At 37.1% G+C, this 12,267-nt stretch overlaps 1 protein-coding gene across 1 annotated transcript in view; it reads right to left on the bottom strand.

The window, feature by feature from the left end:
• LRFN5 (leucine rich repeat and fibronectin type III domain containing 5) overlaps positions 1-12,267 on the bottom strand; it is a 252,068-nt gene that overhangs the window by 184,772 nt on the left and 55,029 nt on the right. The gene's annotated exons all lie outside the window — the stretch shown is intronic.

Raw genomic sequence — 12,267 nt, 5'->3', positions numbered from 1 at the left:
TTGAAAAATGTAAAAATCTTCTAAATGAACTTCAATGTCTTGTAACCGCAATTGCGACTCAGGGCTTCGACAAATGAGAAAAAGAAGCGGCACAGATTAAACATATCACTGGTCAATTTTCTTTCACAGCATCGAGAAACATCCAGATAAAATAATTTAAAAACTCTTGGAATATGTAACTTCTGTGACTTCTTACCACCTTTCAATTACTGTTAGTAATACGGATTTTCCTTATGTGAATAAAACAGAATGCTGGTTAAATTTGGAGAAATGATCTCTGAAAAAATCTTACTGATTAAAAGAAAATATCCATGAACTAATATACAACCAGACATATTTAATACTGACACAAAATATGCCTTGATAACAAAGTTGGTAACTTTAATTTTAGGAAATATTCAGCCATAATGGGAAATGAGAGAAGTAAAAATAAATTTAACATTGGTATTATAATTGGATTTACATTTCTAACTAGAAATGGACATATATATCATAAAAAAAATGTATTTTGTAATTTAAGTGAATAGTGGGTATTAGTTCTAGACATTAAAACTGCAGTGCGAATTTTTTAAAAAAACACTATTCTCTTGTATGAAGGGAGCTTCAGCTTCATCTTATTCCTGGTTTCTAAAAATAGAAATTGCATGTTTATACTAAAGATTTCAGAGCTAGAGAAGTAAGAAACTAAGCAGGATCATATGATAGTAAAGTTTAGTAGCCCATGGACTGAAAATCCTAAATATATCTTCCTTGTGTGATGCTTTTCTTGTACTCTGATATTTATCATCTCTTACCGATGTAAAATGTGTTTCACTGACTGATAATTAACACTATCAAACCAAGAAATGAGTACGTGGTGGGAGAAAATGCCCAAGTGGGTTTCCTGCACTGGATGGAGGATAGATTAGAGACTTCTACATCCCATCCAATTACATGGTTTTCCTGATGGTACCTTTTACCCCTCCTTTGTTAACCCCTTATAGAAATTCCTAACGTAATTTACTGCTCTACTTCCCTTGGTTTTCTTTAGCTTGGTACACAAAAATGTCCCTATGAGAGAACATTTCATGAGTGGCAGTACCATCTCATTGTCTTATACCTGGTCACAAGCACCTTCCTGTATAAAACAATACTGGAAACCAGACAGCATGAGGATTCTGAGACCAGCCATTCTCTAAAAAGTCAGAAAAGGAAGTCAAATTTAAGAATGTGCATTTTCAAGCCTTCCAGTCATGATATATAACATATATATTACTTATGTAATATAATAATATTGATATAGTAAGCAAAATGTATATTTTGAGAAAACTAAGTATGATCTCATAAGCCAAAGAGAGCAAAATGGCTCCCTGACAAATTATCATGTGCTGACCAGCCAGCTGAAATACAATCATCGGTACCCAGACATTTGGCAGTTGCCCTGCAGATAGAATTACTGTCATCACACACAACTTGTCTTCTCATGTATTGATTTGTGTGGACCATATCTCTATTCAATCAATACCAACACATTAGGAGAAAGTCTTTTAAAAATTCTTTCTGATCGGATCCTATCTCACATTAGAAAAACAGTTCTTCTGTGATTGAATGTACATTGCATAATTATTCCAAAGTGGGCTTTTTTTTTTAGTGTCATTGGATCAAAGAAGAAATTCTAGAATGTTTGAGTAATAAGACACCCCAAGTAAATTAAGAACGTATTTACTTAGCTCTTAAGCTAGTGAAAGTCAAACTCATTAATCATAGTAAATACCACCAAGAAAAACTGCCAGTAGGAAAAAGATACAAAATGTTGGTACGAACAACTGAAAATTGCTTTACGCACTGTTCTGGTATGCTGTTATATTTTACAGTTAGAGAAATAGCATACATTTTGCATTTTTAAATAAAGTTTTTTAGCTTTTTTGATATCATTTTAAAATTAGGCTAAAGGTATAATATAACGTATAAACTTGCCCAATCACTATGTTGTACACCTGAAACTAATGTAATATTGTGTGTCAACAATACTTCAATAAAAACAAATAAATAAATAAAAACTAAAGGTATAACAGCACTCATAAAATTTAGCAACTGCCTGTGGGAGAGAATCTTACTGTAATTTTAATCCCCCATGTCTCCCCTACAAATGATTTGCAAACACTTGTAAGGAGAGCTTAATTTTGCAGTTATGTTTCTGGGAAGGATGGAAGGTGAGATGAATGAGGATATTTTCCCAGTGTTTATAAGAGGACTACTATGTGAGAAAAAAGGGGAGGGAAGAAGAAACGGAAAACATTTTATTATGATTGCTACTGTGATCACATTAACAATTCCAATCCAAACTAAACCTATGTTTGGTGCTTAATGTGTATTGATCAAGTTGTATTCCTCCCATGAGATATTTTTTCATTTTCAAAGAATAACATATTTGATTTTTATGTAAGCTCATCTTAATATTTAAATATAACCCCTGTATAAACTAGACTGGATAGGTATTATTTACCACCACCACCCCCGAAACTTGTAACTCTTCCCGCATTCTTGAACTGAGTACATGGCTCCATGTCCTGCTTTGTGTACATACAGACCAGACTACAGAGCACATAAGAACAAATTCTCTGCTAGATTCTCACTAGACTATTAATACACAACTAGGATAGATAGCCAGGTTATGCCAGAAAATGAAGAATGGAATAATTCTATGAGCAGTTGCTTTACATATGAGTAATGTTTTCCAAAAGGAAAATTAGACTCCATTCAATTGATCCTTTCTTATTATTTTTTTCTGATAGCTACATCTTTCTAGGTACTCTTCCCTCTCTATCCCTACACAAAGCGTTCAAAGTAGATTAGGAACCCTATCAATACCAGTGCAAACAATTTACCTTCTAATAGTTCTTTCTGTCCTACAAGGCTCTGCACTGTATCTCCCAATCCTCTTTGCCTTGGAGAGCTGCGGCCTCCTGGTCGGCCTTTCTGTCAACCCCTGACCTATTCACATCACGGGATGAAAGTCAGTCCTACATAAGAAAGAAGTGTAAACACCTACCAGAATGCTGGACATTCTTCCTATCATTATTCAAACTAATAATGAAATCCTGGTTTTTCTCTCAATAGCATAGTGGTTTGACTATACTCCATAGTCTAACAAACTCTTTCTTTTTTTTTTTTTTTTTTAAATAGAAAGACCTTATAATTTTGGCATATTAGTTAACATCCATTAACCTCAGCTCTTTCGTTTGTTGGAAGAGAATGATAAGGTAACTTCTCTCTCACATTTCTAAGAAGATAAAATTAGATTAAACTGTATGTAAATAATTCCCACAGTTCTTGCACATCATAAATAGTCATTAAATGCTGTCTCTTTATAGTAGTAAGAGAAGGAAGAATAGGAGTAAAGTAGTAGTCTATCTTCTGATTCACATGGCATCCCTTATGTTCTTTTTTTTTTTTTTAAAGATTTTTATTTACTTCTTTGACAGAGAGAGAGGGAACACAAGCAGGGGGATTGGGAGAGGGAGAAGCAGGCTTCCCACAGAGCAGAGAGCCCGATGCGGGGCTCGATCCCAGGACCCTGGGATCATGACCTGAGCCAAAGGCAGATGCTTAACAACTGAGCCACCCAGGCGCCCTGGCATCCCTTACGTTCTTATCAAGGCAAAACTTCCTAATATACATGGAACCACTACAACTCCCAAAAGCAAAGTAAAGAAGAACGTTGGCCATATAAGTTACCAGGTGGTTGTATTGTGGCAACTTGGTTACGCTGGGAACTACATTTCCCTAAATTCCCTTCTTTGAATTGCCCAAGTTAGAGTTAACCAAAAGTTGAATTTCCACAAGATTTATTTTTTTAAGACTTATTTATTCATTTTATGGGTGCCTGGGTGGCTCAGATGGTTAAGCATCTGCCTTCGGCTCAGGTCATGATCCCAGGGTCCTGGGATCGAGTCCTGCATCAGGCTCCCTGCTCGGAAGGGGGCCTGCTTCTTCCTCTCCCTCTGCTGCTCCCCCTGCTTGTGCTCTTTCACTCTCTCTGTCAAATAAATAAATAAAATCTTAAAAAAAAAAGACTTATTTATTCATTTTAGAGAAAGAGGGAGAGAGCACACAAGTAGGGTGAGGGGCAGAGGGAGAGAATCCTCAAGCAGACTTCCCGCTGAGCCCAGTGCAGGGCTCTCTGTTCCAAGACCCGTAAGATCATGACTTGAGCAGAAGAAACCAAGAGCCAGTCCCTCAACTGACTGAACCACCCAGGCACCCTGAATTTCCATAAGATTTAGAAAATAGAAGTGAAGCAACTGTCATAACTTTCTGACAGTCTTTTTGCAAACAGATGTGGTGACAAACAGATACACAAATGCCCTGTGGGTTGCATGCAGTTTCCACTCCTCTGCTCCATGTATAGCTCTTCTTCCTAATTGACCTTGTGACCAAACACAGATCCAGGCCCACAACAGATGCTTATCTGTGAACTCTTAGAGAGGGGAAGTTACACAGAGTTCTCCCTATGAACTTACCTTTTTGGTCACACTTGTGCAGGTGAATGTGGTTGGCTTCTTGGATTGGCTGGTTAGTGACTTCTCCAACTTTCCTTCCAGAATTTTACTCCCCAACAACTCCACAATTGTGTAAGGTAAGGTCCATTCCTATAGCTCCATTATCCCATAATACTCATAGTATTAAGTGTGAATTGTGGGCCAGAATATCTCTGTTAAAATTATTTCTCCCTACATGCCTATGGTTGCTACAATCATCATTATTTGGTATTTAGCACAGAAGACAGTTAAAAAGTTTAATATTATCTGGCATAAAAATTATGCTACCATTAGAAATATAAAGCATGGGATAAAAGCTTAAGAATGATGTGTTAAGGGACACCTGGCTGGCTCAGTCAGAAGGGCATGCTACTCTTCATCTTGGGATTGTGAGTTCAACCCCCACATTGGGTGTAGAGATTACTTAAATAAGTAAATAAATAAACTAATAGAAGGAGAAGAAGAAGAAAGAGAAGGAGGAGGAGGAGAAGAAGGAGGAGGAGGAGAAGAAGGAGAAGGAGAAGAAGAAAGAAGAAGAAGAAGAAAGAAGAAGAAGAAGGAGAAGGAGAAGGAGAAGAAGAAGAAGAAGAAGAAGAAAAGAATGATATGTTAAACTACCTTCCAATGAGAAACCTAAAAGATTTTTATTGAAATGAATGATAGGACACAGTTTAAAATACAATTCTGTCCCTATCACATCCTAGCTCTGTGATGTTCAACAAACCACTTAACCACTTTGAGATCATTTTTCTTCATCTCTTTTTTTAAAAGATTTTATTTATTTGAGAGAGAGAGTGATAGAGAGAGATCACAAGCAGGGGGGAAGGGTAGAGGGAGAAGCAGACTTCCCACTGAACAGGGAGCCTGATGCGGGACTCAATCCCAGGACCCTGGGATCATGAGCTGAGCCAAAGGCAGACGCTTAATCAACTGAGCCACCCAGGCACCCTCTTCATCTCTTACTTAGAGATATTACTCATCTTCAATAATAATATTTGTTTATAAAAGTGCATGGTTCATAGAAAGTACCAAGTTAATATCATGTCAATAATATTCTAGACTTTAATGAAGTAAGTTTTACTCTTAAATAAGCAGTTCAAAGGTCTTTTATTCTAAGTCTTTTTTGGGGGGGAATATGCTTAAATATTGAAGATTCCTAAATAGATAAATTAGATCACAATATTAGCAAATTAATACAAAACTACAGCCTCAGAACTCAAATAAAAGTTATTTGGTAACTAAGCACATGATCCAGAGTATCTTCTGAGCTTTCCAATCAGAATATTAACAAACTTAAGTACTTCCACGTTTCCTATTAGTTCAAACAAAATCTTTCCTTGACTTAATCATCTTCCTATTTCCTGCCTTGCTTTCACAACAAATCTTGTCTACACTTGCTTTCCTTCCACTTCCTCTCCTCTGCATACTGGTTAAAGCTGTGCAGTTGGTTGTGTCCCTACCACATACTGAAATATATTTCTCTAGTTCACTGGTTCTCAAACTGCAATGTGCAAAATAACCTCCTGGATATTTTTTAATCAAGATCCTTATGCCACATACCCCAGAGATTCTGATTTAGTAGTCCCAAATTGGAAGGCAGGGATCTGAGTATTTATCAGCATTCCTAAATGATTCTGATGTAGGTGGTTGGGTATAATATCATGAATAGCTAACAACCAGATCCTGTTGGCAACTCCTCAGCTCTTATTCACATTTGACCTTTCTGCAGTATTTGATACTCTTTAGGATATCTCCTTGAAATTTCATCTTCCCAGATGCTCAAGGCCCAGGTCCTTGAAAATCGCTGGCTCTCCTGTAAAGAATTTATCAGTGAATTCGTAAGACTGAGTTACAGACAATATCATCCACCTTAAGTATTTGCTTAGTGCTTGATGTAATAAAGTTTCAGTTACCCCAGGCCTTCCCAGATGTCTTTCATGGGATTCTCTTTTCCATTTCTTATAGTCTTAGTCCACTGTTAAATACGAATAATGACAAGTATTTCCTGAATGTTTAAGATGGGTGCTAAACACACACTTACTTCCTGTAATAATCTTGTATGTCATGCTTTCCCTCATCACAAATTTTTGTTGTTTACGGTCCTCCCCTCCCAAGCTATGTGCCTTGCCTGACAGCCCCAGGCCACATTCTACTCCCCACACTGGGGTCACTTTTTCTGTGTATTTTTCCTGATGGCCTTACTGAGACTCCTTTCCCTGTGCTCCATATCACAGGATATGCTATGAGTGGTTCATTTGCCTACATGTCACCACCATCTCTAACCAGTGGGCTTCTTGAATGGTAAGGACTATATCTATTAGCCCAGGACCTGTTGTAGAACCTAGCTGAATGGCTTTTTTTTTTTCCTAACTAATTAAAGCTGGTTATCAGGTCTCATTTATTTAACTCTTCAACCCTTCGAGCAGGATATTGTACTTCACATAATGTGGTCCTTGGACCACTTACACTAAATCTCCCTGGATGATGATTAAAAAGATAGTCTCCTGGGCGCCTGGGTGGCTCAGTTGGTTAAGTGACTGCCTTCGGCTCAGGTCATGATCCTGGAGTCCCAGGATCGAGTCCCGCACCAGGCTCCCTGCTCGGCGGGGAGTCTGCTTCTCCCTCTGACCCTCCCCCTCTCATGCTCTCTCTCTCTCTCTCTCATTCTCTCTCTCAAATAAATAAATAAAATCTTTAAAAAAAAAAAAAAAAGATAGTCTCCTATGCTCCCTGCTTCCCATAGCAAGATTTCTGGGGTTGAGCCCTAGAATATTCAATTTGATAGGTACCTTAGATGATTCTCATAAATAATAAAATTTTTGAAATACTGCTTCAGTGGGAAGAGTTCCTACTGAGACTGAAGAGACAGTCTTCTACTAGTGACAATACCAAGAACAAGCTTGTGTTTAATTTAGAAAACCTTTAAAAAGACTAGATTTTATGTCATTTAGAAACAGGGGATTAGAATAAATTATCTACAGCGTATCTTCTATCTCTGAAACCTTTTAGTTTTAATAAGTTGGAAGGAGTAGGGATACACTTGCAAGTAAAATTTCTTCTAGCCATCTGAAATTGAAGTCTATCTTTTGTACTTCATAGAAATGAATGAGTAATAATTTCAGATCATACGAGGATGCAAGAGATAGAAGTGCGATGAATCCAAGATTGGAGCCAGAGCTATTCTTCTTGTTGCAATTAGGTAGGAAGGAGTATTGGATGCTCAGAGTTGGCCAAAATATCCTAGCTTCTTTAATTTCATATCCTAAGTAGTTCACATATGAGGAAAATTAACTTTTTTTTTTTTTCAAGAGTATCATACTTGGACCACATGCACCAGAATCACTTAGGTTTCTGCTTAATACTGTAGTTTCCCAGGTAACACCCAGTACCTACTGAATCAGAATGTTTGAGCAACAATAAATAGCTTCACAAGCATTCCAGGTGACTTACTCAACTACCGTTTGAGCACTGCTGATACACATAATCTAAGCAGTTGCACTGAGGTATACATGACAAACAAACAAATTGTTCCAATCTCTAGAGCAAAAGGATAAATAAATCCTCTAAGGTCTTATGCAAGCCAGTCTTCTGAACATGCACAGAAAATACTTGCACAGTCATGTGGACTAAAACAGCATGTTTTCTGACTTTAGTAGGAGTGGGAGAATCCAGGCTGTGGGCCAGGACACAATTATAATCCAGCGTATAACTAGTGCCTTGCAAATGTTCAAACATTTTGATCCAGCGTAATTCTGGGTAGCAAAAGAGGCAATGAACAGGATTTAAGAGATGACCAGCGGCACCTGGGTGGCATAGTTGGTGAAGCGACCGACTCTTGGTTTCTGCTCAGGTCATGATCTCATGGTGTTGGGATGGAGCCCTGTGTCTGGCTTGGCACTCAGCGCAGATTCTGCTTGAGATTCTCTCTCTACCTTTGCCCCTCCTGCTAGACACTAAGCTTTCTCTCGCTCTCTCTCAAATAAATAAATCTTTAAAAAAAAAAAAAAAGAGAGAGAGAAAGAGAGATGACCAAACAGTGGAAGGTGGCTCTAGGGACTGAGAAAATAAGAAGCAGTCATAGTACACAAAGAGGCAGGAGAAGAGAACAATTAAGGAATCAGATAATGAGATAAGTAAGTGCAATCAGTTTTGCTGAATTAGATAAACTGGCATTGACCCTAAAATCTGTGATTAGAAATCATCTGATTGAACAAAAATTACATGTATTAAAATATAGTGACCACTGATATATCATATCCAAGGGCATAGGTATATTAAACTAATAGTAAATAAAGATCTTCCTTCTTCTCTAAAAGGAGAAATAAACAATGAGAAAAATTTTACAAGGCATTAAGGTATTTGGGGAAATTATGCTAAAACTTCAAAATTGTACATGTAATTCAATCTTTTAATAGGATAAATACATGTCATTGGCTATATATGTAAAACTTTTATGAAGTTCATTATGTTACATTTACATATGAGAAAATTCTATATAATAAGAAATGAATTTCATGACACACATGGAAACAAAAATGGTTTGAAAGATACAAAATTTCAGAGGTGACTTTCAGAGAGTAAAAAGTGAATAACCATAGCAACAATGATTATTCACCACTTTTCCTGAACAAAGTTGTATGTATTAAGTTGTGATTTAAGGAAGATGGTACAAGTGCCAATCACACATTTATCAGAAGTGTATCAAGTAAAATTACAGGTTATTCTTCCCCCTTTATAATTCTATGAATAAAAACGTCTGTCTGCTCATTGGAAAATTAGTCTGGTATTTTCTCAAGGTCAAACTTCTCTGACAAACATGTTTCCAATATCTTGTTCAAATATAAAATACTAACAGCTACTGTCTGCATTGGATCTAAAATGATTTACAGATCCCTGTGACATTACTTTTTAAGCACAGGACCTATTTTTTTATTTTTTATTATTATTTTAATTTTATTTTATTTAAAGATTTTATTTATTTATTCATGAGAGACAGAGAGAGAGAGAGAGAGAAGCAGGCTCCCAAGGAGCAGGGAGCCCGATGCGGGACTCGATCCCAGGACCCTGGGATCATGACCTGAGCCGAAGGCAGACGCTTAACCATCTGAGCCACCCAGGCGCCCCAGGACCTATTTTTTTAGATATAAGATTTAAGAAAAACTTTTCTTGTCCCTTTAATTAATGGTTAAGTAGTGTTAAATTGTTGATTATTTAAAACTTTGTAAATAGTTAGACTATAGATTAATTTGATAATTAAGGCCTGAAAGAGCCCAGGGAGGCCATCCTCTCTTCCAGGGCCAGCTGGAGGCTGGCATGGAGAGGGTCAAGGTCTCCCAGGAGGTGCAGAGTTTCAACAGTACTGCATGCAGAAAGCCTGTAAGGATGCCCTGCTGGTAGGTGTTCCAGCTGCAAGCAACCCCTTCCAGGAGCCCAGATCCTGTGCTTTATTCTAAAGACTGTAGGGAAGAAGTTCACTGAGGAACACTTTTAAGCACAAAGTGATGAATGACTGCCTCCAAATCTCAAGAAAACACTTTTCTCCAGCCAAATGACTTTTAGATATTTCAGACCTTTCCTGTGGCCTGGTCCCATAGCCAAAATTCTACAGAAATGAAGGAGTTTCTACTCAGATAAGGAAACTGGGTGAAGGAGGATACTTTAAATAATAATGACCTGGTTCTTTTGGTAAAGTGCTTTTATATTCAAGACAAACAAAAATGTTACCACCAAATGGTCTCTTTCATAAGTGTTGATGTCTTAATTTTCCTAAATGAGACTGTTTTATTTGTAACACTAAACATGGGACTGTTTCTTAGCAAACTTGTTTAGAAAGATTCATGTTGTGTTGTGTATTAGATTACCCCATCCTGTATATGCAGCAGATTTGGTCTTTGTCTTAAGTTCCTCTCCTTTATAGTTAGGTTGTACTTCAAACAAACAAACAAACAAAAACTACATTATTTCATGTCTTTAAAAAAATGTTTACATGTGATATTCAGACACTGCAAATGATTAAAAACAAAATAATGTGAAAATACTACAACCTAAATGAATTCTTAAGGTCACAAGTGTTTTACTTTGATGAGATGCCTTTGATTTAATATAGGACACTTTTTAAAGGATACTTTGTGTTTGTAACAATCTTTGATGAGCTTAGCAATAAAATTGCTGCTTAATTCATAAAAAAATAAGGCTTGAAAAAATGTAGATATAGGTTACAGTTCTATTTTTTTCAAATCTAGTTTTCAAAAGCCTCTTTCACCTTACCAAACAATTCTTATTCCCATTTGATGTGGGGAACAAAGGCAAAAGAAATGTAGATAAAATAAAATTTCCTTATAATTTTCAGCCCAATGACAGAAACTTGAGGCAGGCAGAGTATGACATTCCCCCAGGAACTCCCAACTGTCTTCCCTAGAGGGAAAAACCACCTTAGCTTGACAAAAGCTAGGGCCCCAGAGTTCTGTGAGTCTTTTTTAGCATATGAAAATCCTTTTGTAAACTTCCCCTGTCCTTACCTCCCCCAACTCCATCGTATATAATCAGTTGCTCCCCACAATCCCAGGGCAGCCTTTTCTGCTCACTAGTCCTGTCCTTGTCCCCTTGTCATTAAACCACTTTTCTGCACAAAAGACGTCTCAAGAACGCTTTCTTGACCATTGGCTCCGAACCCCAACATTTCCACATCACTATTTTCTATGTGAAAGAAAGCAAGAATATTTCTGATGAGATGAATGGATAAAGAAGATGTGGTATATATATATGCAATGGACTATTATGCAGCCATCAAAAAAAACCACGAAATCTTGTCATTTACAACAACATGGATGGAACTAGAGGGTAGTATGCTAAGCGAAGTAAGTCAATCAGAGAAAGACAATTATCATATGACCTCACTGATATGAGGAATTTGAGAAACAAGACAGAGGATCATAGGGGAAGGGAGGGAAAAATGAAACAAGACGAAACCAGAGAGAGAGACAAACCATACGAGACTCTTAATCTCAGGAAACAAACTGAGGGTTGCTGGAGGGGAGGGGGCTGGGAGGGATAGGGTGGCTGGGTGATGGACATTGGGGAAGGTATGTGCTATGGTGAGCACTGTGAATTGTGTAAGACTGATGAATCACAGACCTGCACCCCTGAAACAAATAATACATTATGTTAATTTAAAAAAAAAGAATATTCCCAATGACAAATAGATTTAAGATTCATCAATTCCACAGGGTGCCTTTGACAAAAAGGAATGAGGGATGGGGCTTTTTAAGTTATTACATACCTATTTCAAGCCCTTTATAACAAAGCTTTCAAAATGACTATGGGTATCTATGTAAATTTGGCTTCATCATGTGATCACAATATTGCCTAACAAGTTATAAGTACTTAAATATTTTAAATGGCTTTAAAGGCTTCTGCCATATTTTGAAGGTGCTCATGAATATCAAAGGATTTTAAAAGCCATGTGTATCTTAGTTACAAAGGAATTTTTCAAGTGACCTTATGAGCTTCCTACCAAATGCTGTAACTATTTTTATAGTTATTTTATAATTTTAACCCTAAAATGCTGCATTTCTGATATCCTCCTGAGATGGGTCAGACAAGAGAACTAATTCCAGTGACAACCATAGGACTCTTCCACTTGCTCTTACATCATTTAGGGTAAAAGTGAAATGCTAATGCACATGCTTGCTTAACAGGTTACACAGATATCCCCAAACCTTTATTGAAAACAGGATTGTGAAATTAT

Source organism: Mirounga angustirostris, unplaced genomic scaffold (assembly GCF_029215605.1).
Source record: "Mirounga angustirostris isolate CCGP_5_RB_7025 unplaced genomic scaffold, mMirAng1.0.hap1 SCAF_9, whole genome shotgun sequence".
Taxonomy (NCBI): Eukaryota; Metazoa; Chordata; class Mammalia; order Carnivora; family Phocidae; genus Mirounga; species Mirounga angustirostris.
Note: the sequence above shows the minus strand (reverse complement) of the source record. Positions and strands in the feature narration are given on the sequence as shown.